Here is a 19128-nt window from a genome sequence, read left to right on the forward strand (position 1 = left end):
ATCCAATCATTTTAACCAGCCCATTGAAATGACTGAATGGTGATATGTCTATCAAATTCAACTGCCATTTGTCCCTCCCCCATGTGCGAATACAGTCAATGCAATGGAGGTGTGGCTTCGAGGGGAAGTCTGAAGAAAGGGGTTTGGACTTTTGATTTGTGTATTTTCAAAATGTAGCTTGCTCGAACCGTTTTTCCAGGATCTCCTACCGTATCTTTAACCCCCTTACTTGTCTGAAAACACCTGTGATTTGCAAAAATCTGCATCATGAGGTGGATTTATGACCGCCTGAGAACACTAGTAAGGAATAGATACAGAAGTCTAAGTTAAGACTTTATTTATCCCATATGGGGACATTCCACAGTTAACAGCAACAAATTTACAACAAGCAAGTGAAGAGAAACAATATGTAGAAAAATGAGTGAAAAATAACATATAAAGAGAAAAAAATGGTATTTGTTTAAATTTAAAATGAAACATTATTCACATATTTATATCATAAGCAGTCATATATACTGTATATATACGAGGGCCGTTCAATAAGTTCATGGCTTCACCCAGAACAGAACAACACAGACTGATAATTTATATTTTATTTTTCAACATAATCTCCATTTACAGCAATGCACTTGGTCCATCGATGTTCAAGCATCACTATCCCATCACGAAAGAATGTAACATCCTGCATTATAACAACCAGTATTTCTGGGTGAGGCCATGAACTTATTGAACAGCCCTCGTAGATAGCACTGCAGCTGTAGCTTAAAAATACAAAACAACCCAAGCAAAGACTGAAAAAATATGCAGAAAATGTCCAAATTAATTGCTACTGCTCTTTCTTTAACCAGCCTTTAAAAATTCTGCAAACAATCAGCCTTCACTGGAGTTGTCCTCAAAGTTGGACCCCAACAGGCTGATTGAGTTGAGGCCATTTGCGGACGACAACCTCCAATAGAAGGGATGAATCAATGCTGTGTTTGTCCACTCCTTCGCTCATTAAGAAACCTCTATTCATGTCAGGGTCTGTATATGACAAAGAAAGCTCACAAGTGCACATTTTCAGTCTGAGGAGGGTGGTTTTTCTTCTCCTCAAAGCCCTCCCCTAATCGAAATTCGGCTCACGGAAAAGTGGTGCCAGAGGCCAAAGTCTTGACAGGGGTAGCCTAGTGAGGGAGAAATCAAACGAGTCCCTTTTTTACGGCCTGGCCGCCCGACGTAGCGCACTTACCTACGAGTCCCTAATCTGTATCGCACCTTTCCAACTTGCAAAGGAAGTGAGCCGGCTTTACCGTCCATTCATCATCTTTAGTGATTCAGGGTTTTGTCTCTGGCCTGTTGGATGTGAGTCCTTGGTTACTCATAAATACTTGTAATACTTGAGGTGTGCAGATTGAAATCCTTTCAGGTATTTCAGTGAACTTGTCACATTCATCTTGGTGTGTGGTTAAAGGACAAAGATGGTGATAAATATAGATGAAGGGAGTTGAACACCGGCAGAAGATGCAAATGTTCTCACCTGTATTATATGCACGCCAAGGGGAAGTGTATAAAAACTGTAAAATAACTTGAAAAGTGCATAATGTCACATGAACAACACTTTATGTTTGCTTTTAGATAGTAAATCTAACAAAGCAAGACCAATAAACGTCAACAGAACTCCTGCACATAATGAAACTGGATTATGGGGTTTATTTTTTATTCAAGATTTTCAGACAAAATTACTTAATCCATGAAGAGTGCTACTTTTGTGGTACTTCCCAAATAATTTTTTCTCTCCAGTTAACCTTTCTTAAGTAATTTATCACCATTTATTATAATATTATCCTTTGTATTTTGCGTTTTTTCAGTGTAAAACATGAATTTTCCTATATCTAATTTACTGATCATGTAGATGTTCATAAAGCTCATATTAAAGTGGAGCGTTATGATATCAAAAACAGAGAAAACTGAAGAAAAAGTGGGGTTTTTTTTTCAGCAAAGATATCAATGAGTGAATGTAAACCAAGTGTTCCATGGGTTTTACTGGTGAATCAATATTGTAGAAGATGACGGTGTTTACACATTGACGATGGAGCTTCTGAACGTCCAAATGGGTCGTATCTGATGACCATGAAAAGATGACAAACTGTATTTTACACTAATTATTTGCATGTTTTAATAGGATTAATGGTTCAACAATTTTTAAACATTTTAGATGAGTGGATGCTTTTGGTCACCAGTGTCTGTTTGGGTCTTTATGGGTTAAACTGTGTGATTATTAAAGTAATTGGCAAGATATTTTCAGGCTTTAAAGCTATGTTTTTATCAAAACAATCAAAAGTTAAATTAAGAATATTTATATAAGACTGCCTTCATTCATGTTTAATTTTTAAGTTGCTCTTCAAAGCTAGTGGACCATTCTGGCACCAGTGAAGACAAAAAGGAAAAGAAAAAAAAAAATCTCTCAGCGCTTGGTATTGAATACATGAAGTGTTTTTCAAATTGCTTTAAGTCAGAGCACCTTGTAGGAGTCATTTAACCTTTCTTAAGTAATTTATCACTATTATAATATTATCCTCTGAATTTTGCGTTTTTTCAGCGTAAATCATTAATTTTCCTTTGATTTACTGATCATGTAGATGTTTATAAAAGCTCATTTCAAAGTTGAGCGTTATTGTATCAAAAACAGAAAACTGAAGAAAAAGTGACTTTTCCAGCTAGATATCAATAAGTGAATGTAAAAACAAGCATTTCCATCCACTGTCATTTATCAAATTCCTTTAGTTTTACTGGTAAATCAATGTTGTAGAAGATGACGGTGTTTTCACGTTCACCACAGAGCCTCTGAACGTCCAAATGGGTCATATCTGATGACCATGAAAAGGTGACAAACTGCATTTTACACCAATTATTTACATGTTTTAATAGGATTAATGGTTTGACAATTATTAAACATTTTAGATGAGCGGATGCATTTGGTCACCGGTGGCTGTTTGGGTCTTATAGTGATTGGCAAGATATTTTCAGACTTTAAAGCTACGTTTTTGTCATAACAATCTGTATTTTTTTGGGTTTTAAAGATAATATTTTAAAAGACATTTCTTTTTTTCTGTTTTCTCTGATATTAAACTCCATGTGATTAATTTGAGTAACAACCTGATCCAAATTCCTGTATAAATAAGCATCATTTTAGAAAGTAATGACAGTCTGTGTCCTGAACTCCAGCTCTCCCATGCACCAATAAGGTACCTAATGTGACCTGATGAGTAGGATGCGACTTATTTACACTGTTTTTCCCTTTTCGGATATTTCCGTTGGGCGGCAGTGCGCCTATGCTCAAACTCAAGCTGCAGTGGATCCCCTGTCTGCCCGTCATACCCAGGAAAAACGTTAAGCTCTCTGCATTTCCTACGTAGGAGGCTACATTTCCTCCCATTTTGTTTCGGTTTGGTGTTTGGGTTATTCACGTGCGCGCTTTTGGAGACGGTTTCATCCAGTGCGCCCTGTGCGGAATGAGGACTCTGGAGGAACGCAGGTTTGGTACCAGCATTAAGTCACACAGGATAGGGATGTAAAGCTTCCGGGGGGCTTTTCAAAATAAAATCCATCACGTCAGAGGCTGCATCATCACTGAAAACACACAGATGCGTCTTTGTGAACAAGGGCGCACGCATTTGTAGACGAATTGCGCGCTTGTGCTGACCATTTTACGCATTACTCTGTTACCTATTACCCATCTGAGCATTAAAAGGAAGCATTTTAACTGAATTCAACCTCTCTTTGCGCTCCTGAGGAATGGTGCACCTTTACTTTGAAACGGACAAGCCTTGGTTGTTTTGCGGTCGCTGCGCAAACTTGTGCCAAATTGACGCAGCTCGCGCATCACAGCGGCGGCGAGAGAGGAGAGAAAGAGAGATAGAGGGGGAGAGAGAGAGAGAGAGAAAAGAGAGAGAGAGAGAGAGAGAGAGAGAGAGAGAGAGAGAGAGAGAGAGAGAGAGAGAGAGAGGAACGGCATCCGATGTGTCTTTTTCTGCACACCACTTTGGAAATTTGCACTCGTGTAGCCCTGCTCGAAGCTGCGCTCACCTGCCTGGGACTGCGTGCTCGTGAGCGGCTGGGCAGATGATTTAATCGGATAATCAGACTAATTGCCTCTTATGGTATTGCCCCTCATTGATTCTGTCGACCATCCACCTAATCACTGTCATGATTTGCCTGATTTTCTTCTTCTTTCCTGCTGTTTGAAAGTGACCGGCTGCAGGTGTTTTTTTTCGCTCTCGTGAACCCTGGCAATATGTAATTTGGGAATAGACGCTGCGTTTTTCTTTCTGGAGAACTGGACTATTTCACACCTGGGATTCATTTCGGGTTTTTTTTATTTTTAATTTCCTCTTTTTTTTTCTTTTCTTTTACCGCTTTACTCAGTAGACCACAACATATTCCGGTCCACCGTGATGGTGTGTGGCTATCTGAACTGACAGCAGAGTGTTCGCTTTCCTTTGGACATCGCTTGTGGGTAAGTTGGGTTTCTATTTCCTCCTGTGCGTTTTCAAAGTTGTCGAGGTGCTTTGTCTGCCTTCCGTGCATATGTTAACGAGTTTGTGGACATCACAGACTAATTTGGATCACACTGGCATTTCCTAAACTCAGATTTGCATCGTCCACTTATCGGCGCGCTTTGCTAAATGGTTCCCTAATCTACTAATATGCGGCACTTAATGCGCATTTGGAACCAGCGTTTTTCTCTCCGTTACGCATGAATCCTAGACGCTCTTTTTTTTTTTTTTTTTTTTTTTTTTTTTTTGCTTTAGTTATGGACGGAGCCTCTTCAGTGGAAGTGTTCACAGCTGCAGTATGACAGTGGAAGTCTACCGCTTTAGTGCTCTGTGTTGTCTTTAGTAAAACCTCATTATCCAAGCAGAGTGATTAGAATGTGTCACCAAACGCGAACTGTTCATTTTGCGCAACATTGTTTTCCTCTGCTTTAATTGTATAACTGTCCGCATTTGCATATCGCCTCTGTGCGTCAGCTGTGTGACTGTGTGTGTGTGTGTGTGTGTGTGTTACATGTGTTTGTACGTGTGCGCACTCGCAGCTGCGTGCGTGTGGGTGTATACTCAGTTGCGCGTTGCTGTGTGCGCACGCAGGCTCACCGCGCGTGTGTCAGAGGAGGGAGGCGAGAAGAATCCGGGCTTAGTTATTTCAAATTATTTCTGCTGAGTGATTGCTTGGCGAGTCAGCTCTCTCTGCGCCTCTCTCTCAGTATTTGCTAGTATTTCCTCTCCTCTCCCCTGCTTCCCTCCCCTGCATGGATGGATGATGGCTTATGATTGTCCAGATGGATCTTGGATCTCTACTCTGGCTCTGACCATGCTGGGGGTTGCCAGTTAAACATATTTGGGATTCAGGAAGTGATACTGATGTAAAGTTGGAGCAGATGCTGCTTTGGAAAAAAAAAAAAAAAAAGATCCCCCCCCCCCCCCCCCCTCTCTCCCACCACAGATGAGAGCCACAGAAAGTACAGTTGCATTGCCAGTTGCATTTCTATTTCAACAAACAAAGACGCTTCACCTCCTGTCTGTTTTTTTTTTTTCTTCCTGTTTTGCAAAGTAATAACCTCCTTAGGCCGGGGCCTGCAGGCAGAGCCAGCCTTACGTTCATTAATCCCATCAGTTTTAACATTTCTTAACGGTAAAATGTGCTCCCTCTAAAAGCACTCCCATCATGCTCCACTCTAATCCCCCCTCCTGCAAATTATTCTTGGCACTTTTTCGCTTCAGGTGCTACATTCTGAGTTTATGATGTTTCTTTAATAACATCTTGATTCATCTCAACATCTGGGGTTATACTTTGCCACTGGACTGACCGGCAGCACATGAATTAATAGGTAAGTAACAGTGGCCACTTAACAGAAGCCCTACAGCTACATATTGAACGGAGTCGAGTGCCCTCATGCCAAAATTGATTTAGACAGAGATTATGTCATCACGCCGGCCCTATTTTATGCTGGTCAAGTTTACCCAGTGACATTGAGTTTTTCCTCCCTGCCTTTAAAACTAAATAGTTGTATGTTACCAGGGCTTGTTAACGCACCACCATAGTTGCTATTTGACCCGTAATACATGATAGTAGATGTATTATTTTTACATTTACACATGAAAGCTGTACAGTTTTTTGTCCACAGTGTCATGAGGATTTTTCTCTAGCGACTAGCTTAATGATTTCACTGGTTTAGTCATATCTGGCAATGCAAACCTTACATGTCTTGCACATAAATACTCTCAAATGAACTGTGACAAGCATTTTTAAATATGACTTGACCCCGTTAAACCCCAGTCGCTCCCTCTGGTCGACTCCAAAGACCTCCCGAGCATTTCCCCCCCTCCTGTCTTGATTGATACTTTTAATTTTCAAGGAGCTGTCACCAAAGCCTATTGGCCTTGGCTTTGCAATCAAGGGGCAGGCAGTCAGAGGCTTTCAAATGAAAGAGTTCATTAATGTGGTGGGAAATAAGGGTCGTCTAGCTGTAGAATATTGGCTCTGTGTGAGGAGTGATTGGAGCAATTGATGAGGATTTGTGAGGAAGAATGTTGGGGAAGTTGAGAGGGTGCACCTTAATCATGGCTATTAAATTACATTAATAAGACTTAGGAGGGAATGGAAAATACTGAGGGCTGATGCATCTACTTGATCGTGTGCACGTCTGCAAACATCATAAACGCCGTGTTCCAGCTCGAGCACCTTCCACTCTTGCTTGGCATTGGCACACAGACATATTGACTGTTGTGAAATCTGAGTATGAGAAGCTGTGGCTGACATGCATAACAGAGGCGCTTTCACTTAAATCTTTTGAAAATCCAATTCCCGTGAAGATGAGATTCCTCTTTCCCCCTCATACCTTGTTCCATTTTTCATTGCAATCATCGGGCATCGATCTGATTCAAAGCTATTTATTTTTGTTGCAGCCATCATGTCCCGAATTGACAAGTGTGGTAGATCACGTAGATTACAATGTCTGGCCATGTTGCCTCGCCCATACAAAGAAGAATCACAGGTACACGGATGAATACCAAAAACGGAAATCCTCTGCATTTTAGGTACTTTTCATGCATTACTTTAACTTGGCAGAGATGCATTGAATTTGAGACAGAATTATTTTCTAGCGGCACAGACATATTTTTTTCTTTATTTCTTCTTTTAAAAAAAAACCTGACAACCTTCATCTTTATCCCTTGTCCTTAGTTAATTATATAAAACATTTAGTCTTTTCAAAGGGTTTAGAGATAAAAATCTGTTTTATATATTCACACTAGAGCCAAAATTAGTCTGTTAATTAAGTGGAACAAATGTAATTCACTCCAGATTTGAATAAACATTTAATGCTTTCTCTTACATGTAATGATTTATTCAACTTTTCTATTCCGTTCTATTGTAAATAGAGCAATGATGGGACATAAGATTGAAACATAATGTTGATTTAGTTGAAGATAACATGTTGATTTCTCTTCTTCTTCTTTATTTATTGTCTAAACAAGTTAATCAATAATTGAAAGAAACTTATTAACGGATTAATCTACTTAAATTGAGTTTACTAGTCTTTCTGAGTACAAAGTAGTGGGAGAATGGCTGTTTAATGTCCTCTGTCTCTGTGATGGACGTGTTTTTCTCCAAATTTCATTGATAAAAGCGGATAAAAAAGCAGTCGTACCATTTCAGTTGACAAAAATGGATCAAGCAATCAACTAAAAAAGAGACAGGAAAAGAGAAGAACATAGTCCTGATGCTGTCATTGGGTGCAGTCTGTTAGGATAATAACGTCTTAAGTAAAGACTTTGCTAAATTCCAATTTTTTTTTTTTTTTTTTTTTTTTAAGAAATGCCTGTCACAAGCATCCTGAATTTACTTTTAGTTGCAGCGGCGTCTGTGTGATTCATTGTACGCAGTGGAAACTTCAACACCTGTGCAATTATTGAGGTAATATCATCTCATAAAAGTCTCTGTGTCCCTCTGAAAAACACAGTGCCTGGGATCACTGTGCGATGGGAGACCGAGGCGTATGAAAAAATAAACGGCCTTCAGAATTAGCCCCCTGTTCACTCTGCAGCCCTTGAACTCCTGCCGTGTCCTCCCCTCTTGTTACTCGGCAGTGATGTATCAAAAGTAATCGTCTTCTTTGCAAATCATTTTCATGGGCCACTTATTTGCCAGACCTTGGTATGAACGCCCTCATGTATGGACGTGACCTGAGTCGTGTGCACCGCCGCTATGCTAGCTCGCTCTATTTTCTGCACATAATGGCATTCTTATCCAAACAGTTAACGCCGCAATAAAAGGACAGCAATGGAGCTATTTCCAGCTGTCTCTTTACATTCTTCTTGAAAAACATATGTACGTTACACTGTGTGTGTGTGTGTGTATATCAAAGTGTAAAGTTGACCAGAGCCAATTGCAGTTTAAACTCACTCTACATTCTCATTTGTTACAGTAGAGAAAAAAAGGAGTGTGGGTCAGGCATAGCAGAGTATGCCCCACAGCTGAAATGTTGTGCTGGTCAATTGTAGCGCAGCGAAAATGAAGAAAGAGGCAATGAAATACTCATGTTGCACTTCCTCCAAAGCAGCCATCTGAGGTGTGATCAATTACCTCAATAAAGAGTATTTTTCTTTGCTCTGGGCAAGTAACGTAGAAAATGAATGCCTTTCCCCCCCCCTTTTAATCAGCAGTCGAATAAGGGGCCCATCGCTATAAGCAAAAGGACAGAATTATCATTTTCATCCTTTCTTTTCAGCCCCACTGTCAGAGTGCCATGTCTGGAGGTGATCCTCTGAGGCCCATCCAGCCTCGAAAGATGAAGTTGATGTGTTTTAGATAGCTTTTAGAGAGATGTGGATAGAGGGTGGAAATTGCATGCCAGGGGAAGCAAAATGAGCAATTTTTCCTCCCATTTCTCCTCCTCTCCTCATCAGATCTGTGCTTAGTCATTCATGAAGGCTTTGTTGTGACACCCTGTACGTCGGCGCGGCGATAAAAAATAAATAAATAAATAAATAAAAGGAAGAAGAATCTCTCAAAATGCCAATTGGAAGAAAAAAAACCCTGACCCCAGAGTACATTATTTTTGCAAGCTGATGCATTTGCAGGCCCTAACTACATATGAGAAAACACCCATCTATTACTGGGATAACATGACAACTACCACTTGGTGTTCACATCTGACCTGCTTTCTAAGTGTCTGGTGTTGGGATATTCAGGGATTTCTGCAGAGTGTTTTACAGTGGAAGCCCATTTAGGACAGCATGTTGCAGGAAAGGCTTTTAGGTTTTCATTTGGAAGCAAATACAAATACATCCAGTTGTATTTCCCAGCTCCATGTTTCCATTTACATGAACGTGTATATGAATCCCATCAGCAGAGCAGTGGTGAGCACAGTTGTACCTTTCTGAGCCTCAAAATAGAATGAATATGTCAAGGTTAATCAAGGAGCGTTTCATTAGCATTTCATTTGTTATTAACCATTGCACTAGACCTTGAGCATCATATTCCAAACTAATTCAGATACAGCTGAGCAAAACACTCAAATATTTAAGTATCACTAAATTAGGGATGCCCTTCCCAAAATTTTTACTATCACGGGGCTCGAATCTTGTTTTACCCAAGTGCTCAAGTAATCGCTACTCATTACAAATGCAAATGGTTTTATTGGTGGTGCTTATTGCAACAAGAACAGTAGAGAAAATGAAATGCTATTCACTTGGCGATGGATGTTTTTAAAGTAGTAGATGGCTGATTGTGGATTTTTAACGGCCGATAAGTTCAGTCTTTGTCTAGTTTGAAGGCTTATGAAACAATAACTTGAGAGTGGTTTATAACAAGATTTATAGCCTGTAGGTATTGAAAGTACCCAAGGCATGATATGCATAGTATGTGTTTTGCATGGTTTTTTTTTTCATTATTTATATACTCTCATGTGCACTGTTTATTTTATTTATGTGCATCGCCACCATTACTGCACTATACTTTAACGGTGATGCAAATATGCTGCAGTATATACAAGATATTTGATGGATTTCACTTTTCGATCACTGTATTACACATATTACTGTGTTGTCAGAATGTATTTTTATATTTTTAGTCGGTTTTACCTTTGGATTTTGTGAGGACTTCTTTTGAGCCTTCCCTGTAATGAATGGGAAGCTATAGATCAGTGACAAATTAAAGTAAAAACCTGAAGGATTACAATGCCCCCATCCATAGGGTAACACTAAATGACATCAGCTGTGGGTTTCCAAGTTGAACGCCCATTAGAGATTTTGGACCAGTGTGCCACCAAAACAGGAAATGAGGGAATCTCTTGTGGAAGAATGGCGTTCCATCCCTTGATTTGTGGAGAAATGTTGAACCGACACCTTACTAAAGCTGGGTGTGTCATGCAATTGTGGGCCGTCCCAGATGTCAGCTGATAAAATGTGGTCATATCTTTGGTCCTGCATATATCACACAGCGAGGAAGGTTCACAGACGACTGGTGTCCCAGTTTTGTAGCCAAACACAGTCCAAAGTGAGACCAAGACCTTTAAAAAGTGGTCTTATTTATTTGGATAGGGACAAATATCTAGCATAATTTGTTAGATATAGAAATAGACTGATTTCATTTTGAACATAAGTAGGCAAAATAAGTTCCAGATTTAAACGTACACTCCAATATGTGGAAGTAAATCAACCAAAAATGAAAACAAATATCACACAAATGTATAACTATTTCATTGTAGCTCTTTAACAATACTTTATTTCCAAAAAGGATTAGGAAGAAGTTGAGCTTATATTGTCCTATCCTCAATTTTACATGATTTGGCTAATCAGCTGATGTATACAGTCCATAACAAAGAATAGGTCAGTCATTAAATGTAAAAAAAAAAAAAAAATTACATACCATCAGTAACTATTACTGTTGGACTCGCGTTCATTGTTACTATATCTCTGGAAAATGAAGCTTTTATACATCTTGTTGCCACGAACCAAAACATTACAGCCTAAGCTAATTTGCTAGTACATAGCTGGGCCTTGAAAGTACATACAACACAAGGTAAGAACTGTAGGAAATACTTACACAATGCAAACTAATTTACAATGAAATACAACAGAACAAGCAAGAGTGAGTTAGTCATGACAGCAGAGAAGTTCTCAAACAAACCAAGGCCAATGTATAGTACTGCAACATAAGTGGACATCATCTAATTGTGAAAGGATTGGTGACAATCTCAATCTATCGGAGGCTTAAAGCTGAAGTGCTTAATGGCTTTTTTCTTTTTTCGTGCTTTTATTCTGCATTACTGGGTCAAAGTCTCATAAACACCCTCCAGCATGTTGTTTAAGTGGTCTGAGAGGAAACAAGACTTTGTCATCTACTCCTTGCCTATGTTTTCAGTTTGTTGAAAATCTAGCCCATGACAGATTTGAGTGAATCACAGGCATTTTATATTGAGTCTTGGGTGCATGTTTTTTTTTTCCCCACTGATTTTGGCTCTGGCAACTTTAACCCATAAAGACCCAAACAGCCACTGATGACCAAAACCATCTACTGATCTAAAATGTTTGATAACGTGTGAACCACTAAATCTACTCATACATGTAAATAATTGATGTAAAATACAGTTTGTCATCTTGTCATGGTCATCAGATATGACCCATTTGAACATTCAGAGGCTCCGTAGTGAACGTGGAAACACCGTCATCTTCTACAACATTGATTTACCAGTAAAACCTATGGAGTTTTATAACTGAGTGAATGGAGACACTAGTTAATGATATATTTTGCTGAATAAGTCACTTTTTATTCAGTTTTCTCAACTTTAATCTGAGCTTTTATGAACATCTACATGATCAGTAAATTTAATATAGGAAAATACATGATTTTCATAGAAAAAAATGCTAAATACAGAGGATAACATTACAATAAATGGGGATAAATCAATTAAGAAAAGTTAAATATTTTGGAACTGCCACAAAAGTAACACTGGGTTAAGTTATGTTGGTCAAGTCATGTTATTTTTTTCTTAAATTTTCTTGTTTATTCACTGGCATTAGAGGACTGAACACATGAGTAAAAGCCAGAAGCAGGGAAATACAGCAGTGAATTGACCCTCAAACCATTTGATGTGATCGTCTACATTTCCTAGTGCTCACTGCAGTGTTCTGTTAGCTGTGAAAGTCAAGTGTATACAGTTTGACCCAGTTCAGTTCTGTGCATGACTGAGCAAGCTGAGCCAGTTTCCATGCTGCAGCCCCGTGTATATATTAAAACTTAACAATTCCAGTACTAATCCAATCCGCACTTTGGGTAATGATTGTAATAATTTTCTCTTGCGAGGGCACCCTTCGCATGTCTGCAGCTGAGGGCCCTTTGGAGCTCCTATTTCCCAGCCAGCGTGCAGCGGCTCTGCTTCTCCCTTGCTGGACCAGACCACAGAGACCGGCTCTCAACAGGGTTCTTGATTTATGGGCCACTTTACAAGAAGGGCCTGGGGACGCAGCGCTCCTTGTCCTCCCATATCGAATCTCTGCTGCCTAGCACGGAGATGCCGGTCGTCTGTTACTGTGTGAAAGCTTATTTGCATTGTGCTGTTAAGCTCTCAGTGGTAACTACAGCATGTCTACTCACCTTAGCACTCGGGTTTATTTTTGCTCGCAGGGCAGACATGGAGGGGACATTTTCAGGGAAAAGGAGCAGTGAAGACAAATAGCTTTCACACTGATAGGTCTATGTGTGAGGGGGGGTTTACTTTGCAATGCGAATATGAACCTCTGAATATATATGACACATAAGCAGTTATTTACCAAATGCTGTTTATGCCCCTGTGAGGATAAATGTGCTTTCCTTTGTTTGTCTTGAATTTTCAACAAAAGCCCTGACTGTCTGCTATATTATATTGGATATTTCCATCAAATAAATCTAAATCCACTTGCTCCACATCCATCATTATATTTTGCTTTTTTTCCCCTTCATCAATAATGTAAGCTGAAGTAGGTTCAGGCCATGTACAACTTCAACACACAGTCAGATAAATTGACTGCAATTTTCGAGCGACTGTGTAAGAAAAAAAAATGCCTTTGATTATTTGCTCAAAAGCTTTGTTTGTTTTCTTTCTTTTGGCCGGAGAACACATTTGCACTGCTTTTAGCTCAAGTTGACTCTTCCTACTGGTTGATTTGATTAAAAAAAAAAAAAATCTGCAAGATAAATGTTTAGCAGCCTTAATGATTATAGTTGCTGTAGGGTAGGCGTTTATTACCTTGTGGTAATAATCTGACAATCCTCTTTCATTCCCCCTTAAATCAGCCCACGGTTCTGGTACTTATACTAGATGGTAGATTCAGCTGGAGTAATTTAGCATACTACTGAAGCTGCCAGCACATTATTTTTTCATATTCGTAGGCTTCTACGTTATGCATTTCTGTAAGTTAAGAATATTTATATGAGACTGCCTTCGTTCCTGTTTAATTTTTAAGTTGCTCTTCAAAGCAAGAGGACCATTCTGGTGTCAGTGAAGACAAAAAAAAAATCTTTCAGCGCTAGGTATTGAATACATGCAGTGTTTTTCAAATTGCTTAAAGTCAGAGCGCCTTGTAGGAGTCAGACTTTGATGCTCTCCAATGAATAGCATTAGCATACTGTAGAGTTAGCTGGGGACTCGGCGGTTCAGCTGCAGATCAGTCTCAGTGTCAGAGATTTAAATTTAGGTGTTGAGTAAAATGTGTGTTAGAGGTTGTGTGTGAGAGAGATAAAGGAGGGAGTGCTTCAGCCCGTGAATATCTCATTGTTGCCATTGGAAGTCTCAAGCTTGGGCTTGATAAGTTTTCATATTATTTAGCTTTGGGATTTTTTCCTCCGCAACACACCTACTGCAGCTATAGTTAGATCTGGCTCACGTTAGACTTCAGATAACCCTGCAGCACAAGGTTTCACAAGTGTCATTCAGCAGCTACTGTAGCACGCTTCCTCGCGAGGTGAATCCCATTTTAAGCCTTGAACTCTGACTGCGCTTCCCAGTTTGATTGACATCAGTGGTACAGATCGAGCTTAAAAGAAGCAGGAGGAGAAAGTAAAAAAAAAAAAAAACGTTCTGTTAAGTAGCTGACTTGCCGTGTTCCTCGTAAAGAACTGCTTTGAGAAACAGTGAATTCAAGTCATTCAACACAAAGCTGCGATTACACTGAGTGTTTCCTATTTGTCTTGGGATTTGTGATTTACAACACATGAACTTTACATTGTTTTACTGCCAACATAAGCTTGATATGTTGGGATTTTAATGGTAAACTATTTGGAAAATTGCAATAAGATTGATACACTATAATGAAAAATGTTAGACACCAAACAGTTAGGTGCAGGACGCCAGGATTAAAATGGGTTTGTTTCCCAAAAATATATTAAAAAAACACAGACGATTGGAATTACAGAGTTACATGGCTTTTAAAGGAGGTCAACAAAAGATAACAAAACCAACCAAATGAGACCAAGAGGGAACATGTATACTAACAGATCAAACCAATACAGATATATGGAGGTGGGTAACATGGGCAATAACTCTAACTTAAGGTTTAAGTTCAGTCAGTCATCTTCCTTAATACAGAACATACAATCAATGAGGTTGATTTTAATTCAACAGATTGTGAGTTCTGTTGAGACTGAACAGGCTTAGGTGGAAGCTAAATGCTTATGCACACCTCGCCTACATTGAAGTCAAAATCAGTTTTAGGATACCAGTCAATATGTAACCAATCAATACATCAAAAATCTTTCTTGCTTGTATCCCTCCAAAATATCTTGACAAACCAATGTTTTGAACTCACTATAAAGAATTCAGTCTCAGCATCAAATAACACACAATAACACAATAACAACATCATGTAACTGAAATAAAATAATTAGCAAAGGCAACAAAGCATTGTAAACTAAACATTCACACTACATCCAGTATTTGTCAAAAATGCCTAGAAAGAAAATTAGAATGCAGAGTGATTCAGTACAGGTCTGATGTAAAAATGTGGAGGTCTATAATCTTTAGACCCTTTAATATGTAGCTCTGGCCACCACATAAACTAAGATGAAATGTAAAATTCAAGCTGTTATTTCCCCTCAGACTCAGTACTTCCAGTTTAGAGCCGTATATTGGTAAAATTACAGTAGTTTGTGAAATATCCTTTCACAGCCAACCTGTATCCTTAAACTTGCAAAAAATGAAATAAAATGCTTTCTGTACAAGAATAAAAATGTTTTTCCATGCCAAGCAGTGGCTTTATAAAATATATTTGAAGTGATGCATTACTTCATCTTGCTTTTTCAACTTCTCTAAGTTAAGACTTTCTTCAGGAAAACTAATACTAACATAAAAATTCAATAAGAAGTTAATTAAAACTAGATAATTCAAAATAAAACAAAACTGCATATTGATTCATGAAACTAAACCAAAATCAAAGAGAAAACTTGGCTTGATTTAAAAAACAAAAAACAAAAACAAACTCAGTTAAAATATCAATATTATAACAACTGTTGTGATTATATAAAATATTCATGCTTCATCAGTCACTCACAGATGCCTAATGCTTAAAAAATGCTGAGCTTCCAATCAGTGTTTCAGTCAATTAAAATCCAACTATTGAGGGTTATTACGATTTAAGTCACATTCTTTTGTAGCTGCTTGGTGGCAAAGAGAGCACTGTTGTCTAAAGAAATCACTCCTAAGTGCTGCAGGACATCTTAGATGTTGTCTTGGCAACAAAGACAGAGAAATGATTTGTTGCGAGCAAAGTTTAGCATCAAGTAAAGGACAACTGTGCCAGTCAATATCCAACAGAGTTTTTTGCAAAAGTTTGAAACAGTTTGAAAGACTGCTTCATAGCATGTCTGAGTGAACAAAAGTCTGTTTCATTTCCAGTAATTGGTTTGGAAAAAAAAAAGTATTATGCCAGCAAAATTATACAAGCTCCTAATTTGTTTGATCACACATTTTAGTTAAAAAGTCACTCAAGTCAGTCAAATGAAGATCTGTGCAACTATTCCCCAGTTCCTTGTTTTCCTGTGCTGCTTCTTGGCATTAGAATACTGCCTCTCATGGTCGCCTTCTCCTCGTCTACCCTTTCTTTTTTTTTCCTACCGTTCATTCATCCTCTCTCCCCCTTTCACCTCTTCCTCAGTGATTCTAGCAGGCTCTCCCTCAGTCCTCTTAGCGCTGGTCTGGAATATCCAAAGAGAAAGCTCCGTTCATTTAATGTCATCCTTATTTCCCTGACAGCCAGGCAGGATAAAGAATCTAGTTAGCAGGCAGCTCAGGGATTGGGACGAAGAAGTGGACGTGACTGCAAACGTACTTTATATGTGTGCAAGCCTACACACACACACACACACACACACACACACACACACACACACACACGTGGTTGTGAGTTCAGTGAAAGTGGATTTTGTGAACCTGACTCGTTGCCAACTGCTCCCCCCAGAAAAACAGTATTATTTTTTTAGTATTGTTTGCCATATGTTACCTAAAGACAGCAGCTCCTGCCAGGAAGCTCATTAAGCAAAGCCATAAACAGAGCTTTGCAACCTTTATGAAAATCTACTTCAACAGTTAAATCTATCAATGTGAGAGTATGTAGAAAATGTGAAAAAATGGTAGAAATTCTTTTGCAGCTTGGCTTCATTTTGTAAACGAGCTGTAAATACCGCCATATGGCTGGCTAAGTAGAACACTGTCCTATCCAGTGGTTTCACTACTTCACTACAGACGGATGCAAAATGAAAGGAAAAACCAACACACTGTGAAGTAGTTTAGTGAGGTGTTGGGCTGCCATGTGCCACCGTCACAGTTTTAATGCACTTTGGTGTTGATTCTCCTGGGGGATGAACACTATTCATTGGCGAATCTAGAAAAACTGGAAGGGAGAATGGCGGGGTCCAGGGTCGGGGCTCCAGTGGGGGTTCAGGTCACGTAAAACTGTATTTTTTTTTTTATTACCATACACTAATAAAATGAATACAGTTTAACCTCACTAATGTGACCACTTTTGGAAGCAAAGCAGAGTTCACGATAATAAGGTTGGCCTCGGTTATGGCATTGAATTCCATTGCATTCCAAATAATTTAAAATTACAAAGAACAGGCTACAGTAGATGTTTAGGCCTATGTTTGGCAACTTTGTGTGATTCACTCAATCACTGGCTGTGTTCCATGGCAACTCAAAGATATATAATACTCAGTCCATGCAGTTCTATTGCTCCCACTGTATAATAACACTGGGTTACAAAAAAATGTTTTTTGCAAGTTGTCTAGGTTTTTTTTCAACTGAATTAGGACCATTTTGCACCGCTAAATCCAAAAATGACATCTGTTTTTCTCAATCAGGTCAGGTTTTTTTGTTAATTTGATTTTTGAAAAATTTGATTTTCTCACAAAATTGATTACATTTTTGTGACTTTATCAGTTGATTTTTTTATATAGTTCTCACCCAAAATAGGTTTTAAGAGAAAAAAAAAAATCTTTTGATCACTTGATTCCTGTTAGGTACAATGGTGCATTCACCGCAGATGTAGCAGAATATGTCAGGCTTATTTTTGCAAGATCTTCTAGTCGAAGCCATTTCATTCACCTATAATATTAAAAAAAAACATTAATCATAAATTGGCAAAAATAAAATCTTCAGAACTCGTTTATTGCAAGACATATGAAAGAATTTTGTATCATATGATGTGAAAATGCCCATAAATGTAAGCAAAAATGTTAAAAAGCCAATATGTAGCATAGTTCAGAAAGTTGACCTGATTGAGCAAAATTAATGTGATTTTTGGATTCAGCACACCAAAATTATCCTAAATCAGTTCAAAAAACTTAAACAATAAATTTGTTGTTGACCAGTGTAATATATTACATACCTTCTGTGGCTGCCTGTTTCTTTTTAATGCAGACCCAAATGCTGCTTGAACAGACAGTTTCTCTCTTCATAATTAGACTTTAGTTTAGATTTGACTGGCTTTACCATATAGACCCTTGTTCTAATTGGTGCGTGCACAGTAGACCCCCCTCCAATACAACAGCTAGGAGACCCTGGAGGCACATTCGCACCTGACGGTACATGAGGATAGATAGCTCTGTAAATATGATCTACAATGGAGAACAGGGTTTGAATTCCAGTGAGTGCACTTATGTTATTTTCAACATTTTACATTCACCGAGGGTGCCGATAGGTAAATCTGCCATTGCTATTCTTCCAAAAAAAAGATCTAATTTGGAGTTTTGAAAACGGTGGCGGAGACTGTTATTTAATGTCACACCCAACTCTCCCATGGGGTAGAAATCAAGTTACCACAACCACTACTAGAAAGTGAAACCAATGTGGCTTCACAAAAACCTTGTGCCCAACCTCAACTGAACATGTCCAGAGAAATAATAAGTAAATACAAATAATCCAGTGACATTGGTTTCATTGTCATCATTTAATCGTATGTAAGTGTGGTTATTGCTTGATATTGGCAGTTTCAGATTTGACAGTTTGTGCAGACTTCTCAGTTCAGTTCAGTTTTATTTCCAGTAAGTAGCACCAGTCATAATAAATGACTATCCCAAGGCACGCCACAAATTCAGGTCAAGGCCTTAAAAATACTATACAGAAAAGAAACCCAACAGAAGCTCCAAGAACAAGCCCATGGTGACAACAGGGAGGGAAAACTTCCTTTTTGGAGGAAAAAACTTCTGACAGAACCAGGCTCTGGGTAGGCGGTGATCTACTTCTGCCAGTTGGGAGAGAGAAAGAAAATCATAGAGAAAGAGCAACAAATAACACAGACACTGGACGACAGAGTCAGACACTGGGCAGGTTGGAGGCCAAAACCACACATCACTAGTCAGAGATAGTTGGGGAAAAAGCAGGGAGAAAGAGGACATGAAGTTAGAGATTTAAGACGAGGGTCAACTGAGCCAGCCCTACCTATACACTACGTCTAGACTTAGAAGTAGAGCGAGTGTCTGCCTCCTTGACCCAAAATGGGAGCAAGGATCTCTACTGTAATAGTGGTTAGACTTTAACAAGACCATCACAGTAGAATCGGTTCACCTGTGACCTCTTATTCCACCCGGTCTCAATCTTCTTCTTCACCTACGCTG

The 19128-nt window shown here is 38.9% G+C and overlaps 1 protein-coding gene across 2 annotated transcripts in view; it reads left to right on the forward strand.

The window, feature by feature from the left end:
• The first annotated feature begins 4002 nt into the window (after positions 1-4002).
• The window catches only part of LOC115433144 (interleukin-1 receptor accessory protein-like 1), a 610367-nt gene continuing 595241 nt past the window's right edge, over positions 4003-19128 (forward strand). For both annotated transcript variants that reach the window (XM_030154412.1, XM_030154420.1), the window contains exon 1: positions 4003-4495. The gene's annotated coding sequence lies outside the window, so the exon portion shown is untranslated. The remainder of the gene's footprint in view (positions 4496-19128) is intronic.

The sequence above is a fragment of the Sphaeramia orbicularis genome, chromosome 2 (assembly GCF_902148855.1).
Source record: "Sphaeramia orbicularis chromosome 2, fSphaOr1.1, whole genome shotgun sequence".
Lineage (NCBI taxonomy): Eukaryota > Metazoa > Chordata > Actinopteri > Kurtiformes > Apogonidae > Sphaeramia > Sphaeramia orbicularis.